Raw genomic sequence first — 13,652 nt, 5'->3', positions numbered from 1 at the left:
CTTCAAACACGATCACGCTTAGCTATTATCCTATCTCTCTCCTTCCCTTTTGATTCAAGCTCCTTGAAAGTCTTGTTCATACTCGACTTACAGACAATCTGAACTCTAATTCTGTACTGAACCCACTGCAATCTGGTTTCTGCTCCCAACATTACACTATGACCATCCTGACCAAGGTGACTGGTGACAGACATATCTAAAGGCTATTGTTCTCTACATATTCTTCGCCCTCTAAAGTTATACCTCTACATGTTTCCCTTAAGGTCAGCAGATCATTTATAACATCCACCCCATAAGCATTGGTGTGCTCTTTAACTCCAACCTTTCCTTCACCCCTTACATAAAATCTATCAGCAAGTCCTCTCATGTCTGCCCTTTTCTCACTCAAGATGCAACTAAAACACTTGTCCATGCTCTTGTTGTTTCCTGCCTTGATTATTGTTACCCTCTGCTTGTTGGATTAAAAAGTCCCCAGATTGCCCCTCCAGTCTGTAATGAACACCTCTGTTTACATCGCCTCCCTCTCTAGCTTGGCCTCTTTACTCAGATAATGACCTGTTACTGTCCCATTCTTGCATCCGCACCCCAGATTATCGCCTGCATAGAACTTCCCCACGATTAACCCCTCCTTATGGAATGGCGTCCCATAGGACATACTCTCTCCATCTCTGTGGTTCTTAAACAAAATCCCTAAAACAAATCTCTTAAAACACATTGCATAAGAGAAACATCCCCTTAAATCCTCATTCCCTGCAATCTTCCTATGTGATATTATTGTCTCCCACCTACTGTGCTTCCTCCCGCTAAACATCCTTTCCATCCCAAGGTACATTCAAATTACTTGATTATTTTACTTAATTGTCCCTTGTATTTGACCCTCATCCCTTTAGATTAGTTAGTGTGGGCATGGTCATTTTCGACTATTGTTTTGCTTGAATTAAATAATGTCTTGTTTCCTTTTGCACTGTTTAGTGCAGAATATAGTAATGCTATATGAATAATTGTAATTATAATTTTACTACCACAGTTATAGAGCTTTGTGAAATTAGCATACAGATACAAGTCATCTTCTAATATATTAATTCCATATAATTAAGTATGAGAATGTAAGAAAAAATGAGTGATCAGCAGTAACCAGGGTAGACTACATGCTGAGGATTGATGTATTAGCTCTAGGTTAAACATTGTTTAGTGTTTATATAAATCACAGATATCCTAGAAAACAAGAAAAAATTAAATTTATTATTTTAGTAAAACATACATGTGTGTGATATTATTGTAACCTTTTTATATGCCATATACTAGTAGCACTGGATCAGGATCATCGAATTTGAAATTTACTTTGAATTCACTTTTAATTTTCAAAGGGTAATTTATATAGTCCTGGGGATAAAGCAGATATGTCAAGAATTAGTACAACCTATAGAAAAGAATGAGTCATAATATAATAAAATTAGACATAGACACTCACGTTGCACAGAGTCTTTATCTGTCTTAAATACCTGTTTGGTCAGAGGCACAGCTTTTTGACCCAAACCACTCAGAGATAATCAAGATCAAGTGTGCATTCACATATCCAGGTCTCATGTGCAGAAACAGGCATTACAAAAATGCATTATGTGATGGTTTTAGACGTTCACTTCAAATGATGTATAAGCTCAACAAGTGAGGATTCAGACAACTGGCTTACTCTTGCTGTGTCCCCACAGAGCAAGGGTAAGCCAGGAGATGCACTAAAAAGATTTAATACAACTTGAGCGTATTTAAACATATCTGTAAATGATAGCATGTTAAATTATATTAATAAATGATTAGTAGTAATACTAAAATATGTTGGATATTTTCTTTTATTCGTATTGTGAAACTTATAACACAGGTTGCAGCAATGTACTTTTTTATTTCTAAACTAGTATGAATAGCACAAAACATTGAACATTATATAACTGGAAATTGTGTTTAAACTATGTTTCATCAAGATTTACGATTCACTCTAAAGTCACCAATACAAGTCACAAGACTTGTGTATGGCAAAACAATTTGGTCAAAACCATTTACTGAAAACAGAAAATTAGTTGGGACACACAAATTTTGGCTAAATACTGACTAGTCTGAACCAAAATTCCAATTCAGGAACCAAATCAGGAAAACAAAAGTGTGAAAATTGGCTAATCAGTGTACATATTGTATTGATCAATTACGAAAAGGCAAGAAAAAGAGGGAAAAAATGAGGAGCAGTAAAAAAACAACTATATTTATATATAATATATTTCTTAAATATAGTAACATTAAATATAGTGACACATAAATATAGATTTTACTGCTTTTCCTTTTCCCCTCTATTGCTCAATTCTCACTTGATCTGTGAATAGAATAAAATCAACATTTATTGACTCTCCCCTAGCCACCAATCAAGTTTTTTGCTCACCAATCATTTCTTTGTTTGTGCTACCCCTGATCATGAACTAAACTGAACATTGAGCATATCTGTTGGTTCATGATTTGGGTACATTTCGGGAGTTCAGGAATTCACTGATCCCTTGATTGGCCCAAATCCAGAGGAATTGCAGTTTGTGCCAAACTAAATCTCCAAGTGTAATTACCAGTATAGTTTTTGTTTTCATTTGTGAGAGTGTGCCTTTATTGTTATTGGTTGCTGTTTAAACTTCCAATTCTCTGTAATTCCAATGGCTACTTTGAAGGAACATTATAGCAATAGGAATACAAACCTGTATTCCTGATACTATAGTTTTCTCATCTACATTTAGATTTAGATCACTAAAACTAAATAAAAAGGGGTAAAAGTACAGCCACAAGCTCCTTCTCCTGCAATGTCATTCCAACTCTCATTCTCATCTAATCCTACGCTCCTCATTGAAGAGGTTTGGGAGTCAGAAATGTATGCATGACCAGTGCTGCGTTCCTCCAATCAAATTCTTTCTATAAAAATTATTTGAAATGTCTAGCTGTGAGTTTAACTCTGTTCTCTTAGAAGAAAAGGTATGTTTAACCTTGCAATTGTAACATTGCCATATCTATTAAATGACAATGCTCATGAAAAATTTATGAAGCCTTTGTCTACACTTACCTACTGTCTGAGGTTTGCTGAATGTGCCTCTACCAAAACAAGTAGTACTTTGTGTACTGGATAGCAATTAAATATTAGTTTTTTTTCCATTTGAACATCAAGTTGCATAATGATATTGACAAAGAATCATGTATCCAAGTGGACAGTGAATCTGTCTTGACAAATACGCCTCAAAAGGCCAAGGTTGTTTTTAAAGATGTAATAGATTGTGCTTTTCCAAACATACCAGTAATGGGATTCAAAACATTACAGGGTTACTATTGTCACCAAAACCACTACAGCTTAATGTAAATGTTCTGGTTTCTAAAGCCTGTCCCTGCAGGCTAGCATTTTAATGTTCAGTGAAAAGGCAGTGTTTAGATTGCTGCCTCCTATCTCAGTGCTGTACAGTGTGAAGACCATGGAGACAATGAACGTTCCCTATAGAGATGTATTTATTCAATCATCTCTATGAGGAGTTGCATATTGACACAGTGTGGCATTTTGCTGTAAGTGTGCAATAGCCTCCCAATGCTTTCCTATGCAAAATAATTGGATTGACTGAGATCGTGCCAGACCAGCACAGAGAAGGAGAAAAAGTATGTTAAAAACTTTTTCAAAGCAATCCCAAGGAGGCCAGGGAGCTAAATACTTAGTTTAACAATATAGTGTTGGGAATATATGTTTGCATTCCTGACACTGTAGAGTTCCTTTAATATTTTCTCTACAAATATCTAGATATTTTATCCTGAATCCTTTTTTAAAAAAATTTTTTTTCACAAATCCATCCACATTTACACAGTGAATAAAAGGAAAGACAACAGGGTGAGAAAAACTGACCCTGATGTCAGGCTGAGGACTAGGTGAGCAACAAAGATAGGGCATAAACCCAGAGCTATAAATACTAAAGAAAAATCCCAAACGATAGGATTATATGGCGGGAGAAAACGAAAACAAAAAGTTCAACCCCCCAATAATCACTAACATAGGGTGTGCCCACACAGAGGGATGAATAACTCAAATCCCATGGTATCAAATAAATAAAAGTAAAAATAAATAATAAATATAAATAAAATTCTTTATTAGACAAAAATTGTAGAAAAAAACACACAATAAAATAGAACCCAAATAAGTACAAAAACAAGTGTATAAAAATTTATTATACACACAGGGTCTGAATAGACTGGGGTCCTAAAGGTGAAGGTCTCAGGTATATAGTATAATAAAATAAATATCTAGACAAAGTAGACCGTGTAGCTGGATAGAAGTCTAGATAAATATAGAGGAAAGGGCTTATAATTATATAGAACATGTGTTCAAAGGTGAAACAAGATACCTTCCTCAGAGAACTAGGACCAGAGAACATTCACAGGGACCCCAGATATAAAGGGAAAAACAGCCCAACAGAAGTGGATTAGCCTCCTATTACGGGTTACAAAGTAATCTATGAAGTAAATAAAGATATAGGAGATATAGGTATCCAAAGTAAATAATTGTAGAAATCCCAAACTACCTAGAGGATACTGCTCATGCAGAATGTGTATTAGATATAATAAGGGGAAGTAATCCAAAAATATACCTAAATGGCAGTATCCAAATGCTAAATAGCTAAGTATATCAAGTTAACAGATACTATGTTGCATCCTGCTATGAGATACACTCTAATTGTAAAGAGAAAAGATAGGCAGAGTTACTAAACCTTGAATATCTAGCTAGTGTTTGGTCTAAACGGAGAGACTGGCCTGTACAATCCCTGAAAAAATCATCAGGCTGGCTAATAAGGTAAATGAATGAGAGATACGAATAAGCTGCAAAGTAGACTATTAGACTGAGACAAATCTCCTGCCTAAATATGTCCGGTGTGGTAACCAGGCAGCACTAGCCCTCCATGCAGTTACTAATAGTGATTCAGCTCTGCAGATAACAAAGAGACCCATAGTGGTATAAAAACCCTAAAGGCAGCGTCTAACTCAGTAGTATGAAAACCCTAGAAGCAATTAAGCTGGCTAATAAAGTAAATGAATGAGAGATAAGGATGAACTGCAAAATAGACTGCTAGACCGAGACAAATCTCCTGCCTAAATACGTCCGGTATGGTAACCAGGCAGCACTAACCCAAAATTCAGTTACTAATAGTTATTCAGCTCAGCAAATAAATAAGAGACCCATAGTGGTATAGAAATCCCCAAAGGGCAGCATCTAACTCAGTGGTGTGAAGACCCTAGAGACAGCGTCTAGCTCGACGCGCGTTTCGGCGCTATGTGGCGCCTTTATCAAGAGCATTGAAGATGATTATTGGGGGGTTGACATTTACACAGTGACTGTCTCTTTACTGTACCTAATTCAATAGATAAAATTGATAATCAATGATTTACTATGGTTGCTACTATTTGATTAACATAATTCATCATTTACACCACTTGTGCAGATTTATTATAACTGCTTCTCCAGTTTTCTCTTTCTGTTCTATATTTTTTTCTGTAGTGATTCTGTAACTTTGAAAATAGGCACTATATAGTCACTAATACGTTATAACCCACAATATAAAAAGCAGATGGTTAAAAAAAAATTTTTTTGGGTTAATTTAATAAAATATTTGTTTTCTTTTCCTTAAACATCAATTTAAACACAAAACACTTGTTTTGACCTCATTTAATTCCTTAACTATAAGTTCTGTGCTTCACATAAATGTACTCCTTTATTACTATGATACCATAATAACAGTGTTTTGATGATTTTTTTTTAATTGATTTGTAGTGAACTGGTTAAGATATTAATACTTAGTAAAAGTAAAAATAGTTTGATTGAAAAATCTACAAAAATCAGCAAAATTGTTCAAAAATATAACTGTTTATAACAAATTGCAGTAATATATATATATATATATATATATATATATGATCTAAAAAAAAGGCAAGTTACCAAAGAACATATAGTTATTTTGCTTATATATTATTATTATTAATACTAATATTGTTATTGACATTTATATACAAAAGAGGGGCCTGCACGTGAGCTGAGATTTAGCCATGGGAGATTTTTTATATGATAAGATATTAGCGAGAGAGTCTGTGGGGCTAAATATAGAGTTGAGACCAGAGGTGATCGCCAGAAAGAATTAAAGGATAATTGCAGCCACGGGTAACATGTAAAGGGAACGAGGAGGTAATTGAGTGAGATGTCAAACAGATGGAGAAACAAGATCTAAAGTAAAAAGAAGCAATGGTGGGTGAGACGACATGAGGGTGGTTAGTGCTTAGTGGAAATTAAGGTTTTCCTTTTTTTCTGAATATGTGGATGCAAGGCCTTTTGATAGGAATGGAGATAGGACACAGTTAGAAAATTGTATTTACTGCTAGGAGGAACAAGGAATTGAGAAAGAGAGGGTGAGTATTTGTTGCAAAGAATTGAAAGTTTGCCAACAAAATTTTATCACCCAAAATAAAATACCTATATTTTATTTTTAATCTAGTTTTTATTCAACTTAATGGATTGGTTCTTAATTAAACAACACATTCTATTTGTTTCATCAGCGGTTCAGAACCCAGTCCTCAAGTACCCGTTACTGGTCCAGGATTTAGAGATTACCTAGTTGTGTCTAAGGTGTTTTTAGAAAAAGAAAAAAAAACACTTCAGACACAACAGGGTAATCCTTAAATCCTGGACCGGTAGGTTGTACTTGAGGACTGGGTTGGCATCCCTGATCTTCATGCATAATTTCCTTTTATTGCATAGTATTTTAGCATACTAGTGCTTTTCAACTGCCTATTGTTAAAGTATTTGAATTTATATGTATTAGTCTAAGCATTAAAATTTAAATTTTATGAAGTAAATTATAAATTAATTAATTATAAAGTAGTAAATGTTTATACCTGACATATACATTTGTGTCTGTTTCAAGCTGTATGACTAATCTAAACAGTTGAAAATGCCCTATTACGGGATATGTTCAAAACATACAAAATATTAGATTAGTGATGCAGCCCTCAGTGACAACCTATGGCTAGACAATCATCAATATTTTAAGATGATGTTGATGAGCTAGTTAGGATGTTGATGTGATTTAAAAAAAAAAACACTTTTGACATTATCGATCAATAAAAAAAGGGTCCGATGCTTACATTAAGCGATTAAGCCTCTACTACCACAGTCATTTTATAGAAGATTTATCATATATTAACAGCACCATTTGTCCTGTGTCTAATTCAATTGCCAAAAGGATTTAAGAAATCACTGAAAACACGTTTTAAAACATTAACCAATATGCCAAAAACAAGCGTATGGTTTTGAACAGAGCAATCATTACCAACATCACCTCTTAGTTTGGAAGCAACATTGCCAATTTTATACAAGTCATTTCTGTTTGTGTAATTAAAGTGAATAAATGACAAATAATTAAACTCGTGTATAGCAGGACATTTTGGTTTTGCCAAATCATTTCTTACAAAGATTAACATTTTTGTTACAACCATCTGGTCTGATGTCAGTTTGGCTCGGCTGAATGTAGATTTGGAAAATAAATTAGAAGAAAAAAAAGGGCCAATATTTTTTGCAATACACTGATAAGAGTATTGTCCTGCCATTTTGGCTTAACAATTCCCAAATCAACTGATAAAATGTAACCAATAAAGGAAAAACCAGGAGGCTCAGTAAAGAAAAATCTATATTTATATGTTATGTAAATGTATAAATAAATAAAAGCAACATTTATTGACTGTCACCCTAGACCTTAATTATTTTATTTTTCATCAATCATCTCTTTTTCCCCCGTAATTTAAAAAAAAAATATGGCTCCTGAACATGTTCGGAACTGTACATTTCTTTAAGTCCAAAATTTGGGTATAACTGTGCACTGTTAAATTATAAGGCTTTAATGGACATAGAAATCCAAAATGTGTCACAAAGTATGTTGCTAAGAAAAATACTAATCACATCTGTTGAGATTGGGTGTTTCCAAATTTGTTACAAGGATACCTAGTATTTTGATGTTATGTTAAATTTGCATACAAAGTTAATCATGAACATTTTATTGAGTTGCTTTGAAACAACAAAATTAGCTTTATGTTGTAGAGTTCAACTTGAAATTAATATTACTAACCAGAAGAGGGCAGCCCTGTCATTCGATCATTTTCTACTGCACCAGTGGATCTTTATTCATCCCCCTTTCTCCACCCCTTTCCCCTCCCATATTTCTTCTGCCAAACAAAGGGTTGCTTTTCTGATGAAAATCCTGGTGAGATTTTAAAATGAATGGATGATGTTTTATTTATGCAAGGATTAAAAGCTATGCTCCACAATCATGGGATTATGAAGGAACATACTCAGGTTTATACTCAGAAGAGAATTTAAGAAATGGACTTCCGGAACTCCTCAGTTATTTGGAAATGGCAAGTAGTATATGTGTTTTTCCTTTGTAGCTGGGGCTTGGTATCTGGACAGCTTCATTATTCTATTGCTGAAGAGTCAGAGCCAGGGACATTTGTTGGGAATATTGCTCAGGGTCTGGGATTAAATCTGGCAGAAATCTATAAACGAAGACTACATTTGGGATCTGAAGGAAGTAGGATACAATTTGATGTGGATCAAGGAAATGGAGATCTGACTGTAAAGGAAAGGATTGATAGAGAGAGCTTGTGTGGATCCAGGCTTAGCTGCTTGTTACTATTTGAAATCATTGCAGATAATCCATTAGAGCTGCACAGCTTAGAAATTGATGTTTTGGACATAAATGATAATGCTCCTATCTTTTTAAGTGACAACCATGTTATTAAAATTACTGAAGTGTTCACTAACCCAGGGGTTCATTTTCCACTTAGTATTGCTAAGGATCTAGATGTCGGTGTAAACGGAATTAACCTATATAGATTAAGCCCATCCCCATATTTTTCCTTGGCTGTAAAAAATCGCAAAGATGGGTCTATTATTCCTGAACTTGTTCTGGAAAAGGCTCTTGATAGAGAAGAAAAGGAAGCACACATGCTTATTCTTACAGCAATTGATGGTGCGGATCAACCCAAATCAGGGTCTTGTATAATAAATGTAATTGTTTTAGATATCAATGACAATGCACCAGTATTTGAACATGCAAATTATAAAGTGCATTTGGTGGAAAATCAGTCAGTTCATAGTCTAGTTACTATCTTAAATGCTACAGATCTGGATGAGGGTCTTAATGGGGAAATTGAGTATCATTTTGACCACCATACTTCAGATACTGCACTGAAGATGTTTGACATAAATTCAAAAACTGGAGAAATTTTTGTGAAGGAGACTTTGGATTTTGAAGAGTCAAATTTTTATGAATTATCAGTCATAGCTAGTGACAAAGGAATTCCATCATTAGTGGGACGTTGCCTTATTCAAGTTGAAATAGAAGATGTAAATGACAATCCTCCAGAAATTATTTTTATGTCTATCACAAATGAAGTACCTGAAAATTCATCTCCAGGAACTGCTGTTGTTTTTCTAAATGTGAAAGATAAAGACTCTAGTAAGAATGCTGAGATGCATTTAGACATAAACCCAAACCTGCCCTTTGAATTCAAACCTTACAAAAATCATTTTTCATTGGTAACAAATGGCTTTTTGGACAGAGAAATAACTTCTCAATATAATATTCAAATAACTGTTTTTGACCTAGGTTCTCCACGGCTGTCTACACAAACTAGCATTACCCTTAATGTTTCTGACATTAATGATAATGCTCCCATATTTTTGCAGCCTGTTTATCATGCTTTCATAAAAGAAAATAATGCGCCTGGGAATATACTATGTACAGTATCTGCATTTGATCCAGATGTAGGAATTAACTCTGAATTAATATATTCTCTTGTTGAAAGCCAAATAGAAGGCACTTCCATCTCTTCTCTTGTCTATATACACCCTAAAGATGGTAATATACATGCTCAACGCTCTTTCGATTATGAACATATTCAGGTCTTTCAAGTTACTGTTAGAGTGGAAGATTCTGGATTTCCAAAATTATTTTCCAATGTATCAATGATTACATTTGTCATAGACATTAATGATAATTATCCGAATGTACTATATCCTCAGCTTGCCGGTGAGATAACTGCCAAAGAGAACATTCCTTGGTCTGCTTCTACTGGCTATTTGGTAGCAAAGGTCTCTGCAGTAGATTCTGACTCAGGATACAATGCTTGGCTGCAGTACAGCCTCACAGACATTTCTAATTCAGCCATTTTTACCATCTCTAGAAACACAGGAGAAATAAGAACTACCAGAGCATTAGAAGAGGCAGATAACTCAGTGCAACAACTTATAATTTCAATCAGTGATCATGGAGAACCTTCATTAACAACTACCATCACATTGCTTGTACATTTATTGGAAAATATTATACAAGATCATCCTTCATCTCGTGATTATCATAAAATATCTAAACCAACATCAGATACAACTTTATATCTTATTTTATCTCTGGTTGCAATTAGCTTAGTTTCACTTGTAACATTTATCATTCTGCTTGTGAAGTGTTTGAGAAAAGAGAATTATAGCAACAGCGGATGCTGCTTTTTAAACAGACCACAAGCAAATTCCTACACAGAACAATATCAACCAACTTTATTCCTCAATACAGATGGGACCTTAAAATACATGGAAGTCAGGATGGTTCCAACAGAACCTCAAGGACAGTGTTATCCAGCATGCTTTCCTCCAGCTCCAGAGCAGCATAGTTTTACCCTAGCAAAGCCCTTACATTTTTCTCACTTGAATGATTTGATCAATGACAATGACTGCACATCTGATAGCAATGATCAAAATAAGGTGAGGTATTATTACTGTTATCAACATTTGTTTTATGCTTGTGTATGCTAAATGTCTATTTAAATGCTAAAAAAATTACACTTATTTGATCACTTGGTATTTAACATTTTTTTCTTGTATATTTAATGCGTATGGTATTTAAAGTGTCAATAAAGGATTTAATCTGAGTTAGAAGTATGCACATTTTTCTCATAATTTCTTAATAGTAATGTGTGTAGACCATAGATTCTTATCATGTTTTGCCTTTGTTCTTCAGTGCATTCTGATTGTTGATAAAGCATATTTATTTTATTATTAGAAATACTTATTTCTTCTTTCAACTCTGGGATTTTATTTTGTGTGTTTCTATAACACATACATACTTTTCTGAAATTATAACAGTACAAGAGCAAATTCACTCTTTACATGAAACTATTTCATCATTTAATATTTATTATTAATGTATTGTATGTGGCTGGTCTAATCAGTTAAATATGTCACTCAATGGTTATTCAGACTGACTGGAGTTTTTACATTTCTACCACAAATGTTTAATTTCTATTTCAATTGATTGATTAGGTTTTGCCTATGGGAAATTATACTGTACCATTAAAAGAATGTATATGCTTACATTCAAGTAGAGTGGATACAATTTCATCCATAGCAATTATATTATAGGATTTGCAAAAAACACAAAGTGATGGCCTATCCCATTACTTCTTGCTTCATTCTTTGTACATGAAAGTATTCAAAAGCATGACCTCTTTGCCACACATTGACAGACTCCAAAGAGCAGGAGACCCATATTATACATGTGGTTTGTCAGCTCTCTATTGCAGCAACTACAGTGCACATATTGTAGTTGCTGTGATTATTCTTCTAGTAAGGATGTTACTTTACCAGAAATATATAGGAATGAATGGATAGAGTGTCTGTTATGACATTGAAACACTGGCAATAAAGCCAGTGTGTGTCTCTCTTTTTTCCCCCCAGAAAAATCATTGGGAAATAAAGGGCACATATTTTCAGATTAAATATTAACATATCTTTTCTTTTCTCCGAATATTTTATAATCATATTCATGTTTGAAATTTTTTTAAAACATTTGGACTAATTGTTTCTTTAATTTTACTTTCTAAAAGAGTTACTGTATAATATCATAGGACAAATGAATGGAGTTTAATTACTGTGTGTAACAATTTCTGAAACTATTGCACCCATAACAGCTATGAACCTGGTTTAAATTGTGTACAACAATTACTGGTACAACCAAATTATGTACAATTACTGTTACAACCATTGTTAGGTTTGAGACATTTATAAGGTGTATAATAATCTAGTTTGCACTAATGTATTTTTCAATTAGAAATATCAAGTACATGGGCTGCATAGGAAACAGCTTTGAAAAAACACAACACAGGACTATTTTTTAGACAATACAGGGTAATGTTGGATTTTGTCAGGTATTTGGGTAATAGCAATGTTAGAGATTATAACATTGTCAGAAAATATGAAAATAGTGTCTAATATTTATCTGATGTGGGTAAGACTGATGCACCAGTTATCAGTACAATGTAAACAGGATAGACTGCTCTAAGCCCTACCCCTGATTGGTTGCTGTAGAGTATGGCATGAGGACCACAATTTTCAGCCCTTCTGAAAATGCACAATTGGATTGAGATCTAGAGAATTTGGAGGCTAAGCCAACACGTTGAACTATATTTCATGTTCCTCAATCCATTCCTGAACATTTTTCTCAGTGTGGCAGGGATGTATGTGGTCAGCAACAATCTCTGTGTAGGTGGAATGTTTCAAAATAACATCCACATGATAGCTACCCAAGCTTTCCCAGCAGAACATTGCCCAGAGCATAAAACTGCCTCCACTGGCCTGCCTTCTTCCCATAGTGCATCCGCTACCATTTACCTTAGTTAAAGGACCACTATAGTGCCAGGAAAACATACTCGTTTTCCTGGCACTATAGTGCCCTGAGGGTGCCCCCACCCTCAGGGACCCCCTCCTGCCGGGCTGGATGGAGAGTAGAGGGTTAAAACTTACCTTTATTCCAGCGCCGGGCGGGGAGCTCTCCTCCTCCGATCCTCCTCCTCTCCTCCCATTCGGCTGAATGCGCACGCGTGGCAAGAGCTGCGCGCGCATTCAGCCGGTCTCATAGGAAAGCATTATCAATGCTTTCCTATGGACGCTTGCGTGCTCTCACTGTGATTTTCACAGTGAGAATCACACAAGCGCCTCTAGCGGCTGTCAGTGAGACAGCCACTAGAGGATTTGTAGGCTGGATTAACCCATTTATAAACATAGCAGTTTCTCTGAAACTGCTATGTTTATAAAAAAAATGGGTTAACCCTAGCTGGACCTGGCACCCAGACCACTTCATTAAGCTGAAGTGGTCTGGGTGCCTATAGTGGTCCTTTAAACATCAGTCATGCACCTAATCTAATTGAAAGTGTGATTCATCAGACCAGGCAACCTTCTTCCATAGATCCATGACCTTGTTCTGATGTTCATAACCCTATTGGATCCCCTTTCAGTGGTGAACAGAGGTCATCATGGGCACTCTGATCGGTCTGTGGCTACACAGCCCCATACGCAGCAAATTGCGATGCGCTGAGTGTTCTTACACCTTTCTACAGTATCATGGCCAGCATTAAGTTTTTCACCAATTTGAGCTACAGTAGCTCTTCTGTGTGATTCAGATCTGCTAGCCTTTGCTCCCCATGTGCATCAATGAGCCTTAGGTGCCCATGACTCTGATGCTGATTCACTGTTTGTCCTTCCTTCCACCACTTTTGGCAGGTACTAA

The 13,652-nt window shown here is 35.2% G+C and overlaps 1 protein-coding gene and 1 pseudogene across 11 annotated transcripts in view; both read left to right on the top strand.

The window, feature by feature from the left end:
- The window catches only part of LOC134602740 (protocadherin gamma-A4-like), a 487,733-nt gene that overhangs the window by 262,465 nt on the left and 211,616 nt on the right, over nt 1-13,652 (top strand). The window lies entirely within an intron of this gene.
- Nucleotides 8,293-10,846, top strand: LOC134602742 (protocadherin gamma-C5-like; annotated as a pseudogene).

This window comes from Pelobates fuscus, chromosome 3 (genome assembly GCF_036172605.1).
Source record: "Pelobates fuscus isolate aPelFus1 chromosome 3, aPelFus1.pri, whole genome shotgun sequence".
In the NCBI taxonomy this organism is placed as follows: Eukaryota; Metazoa; Chordata; class Amphibia; order Anura; family Pelobatidae; genus Pelobates; species Pelobates fuscus.
This window is presented reverse-complemented; position numbering and strand designations above follow the sequence as displayed.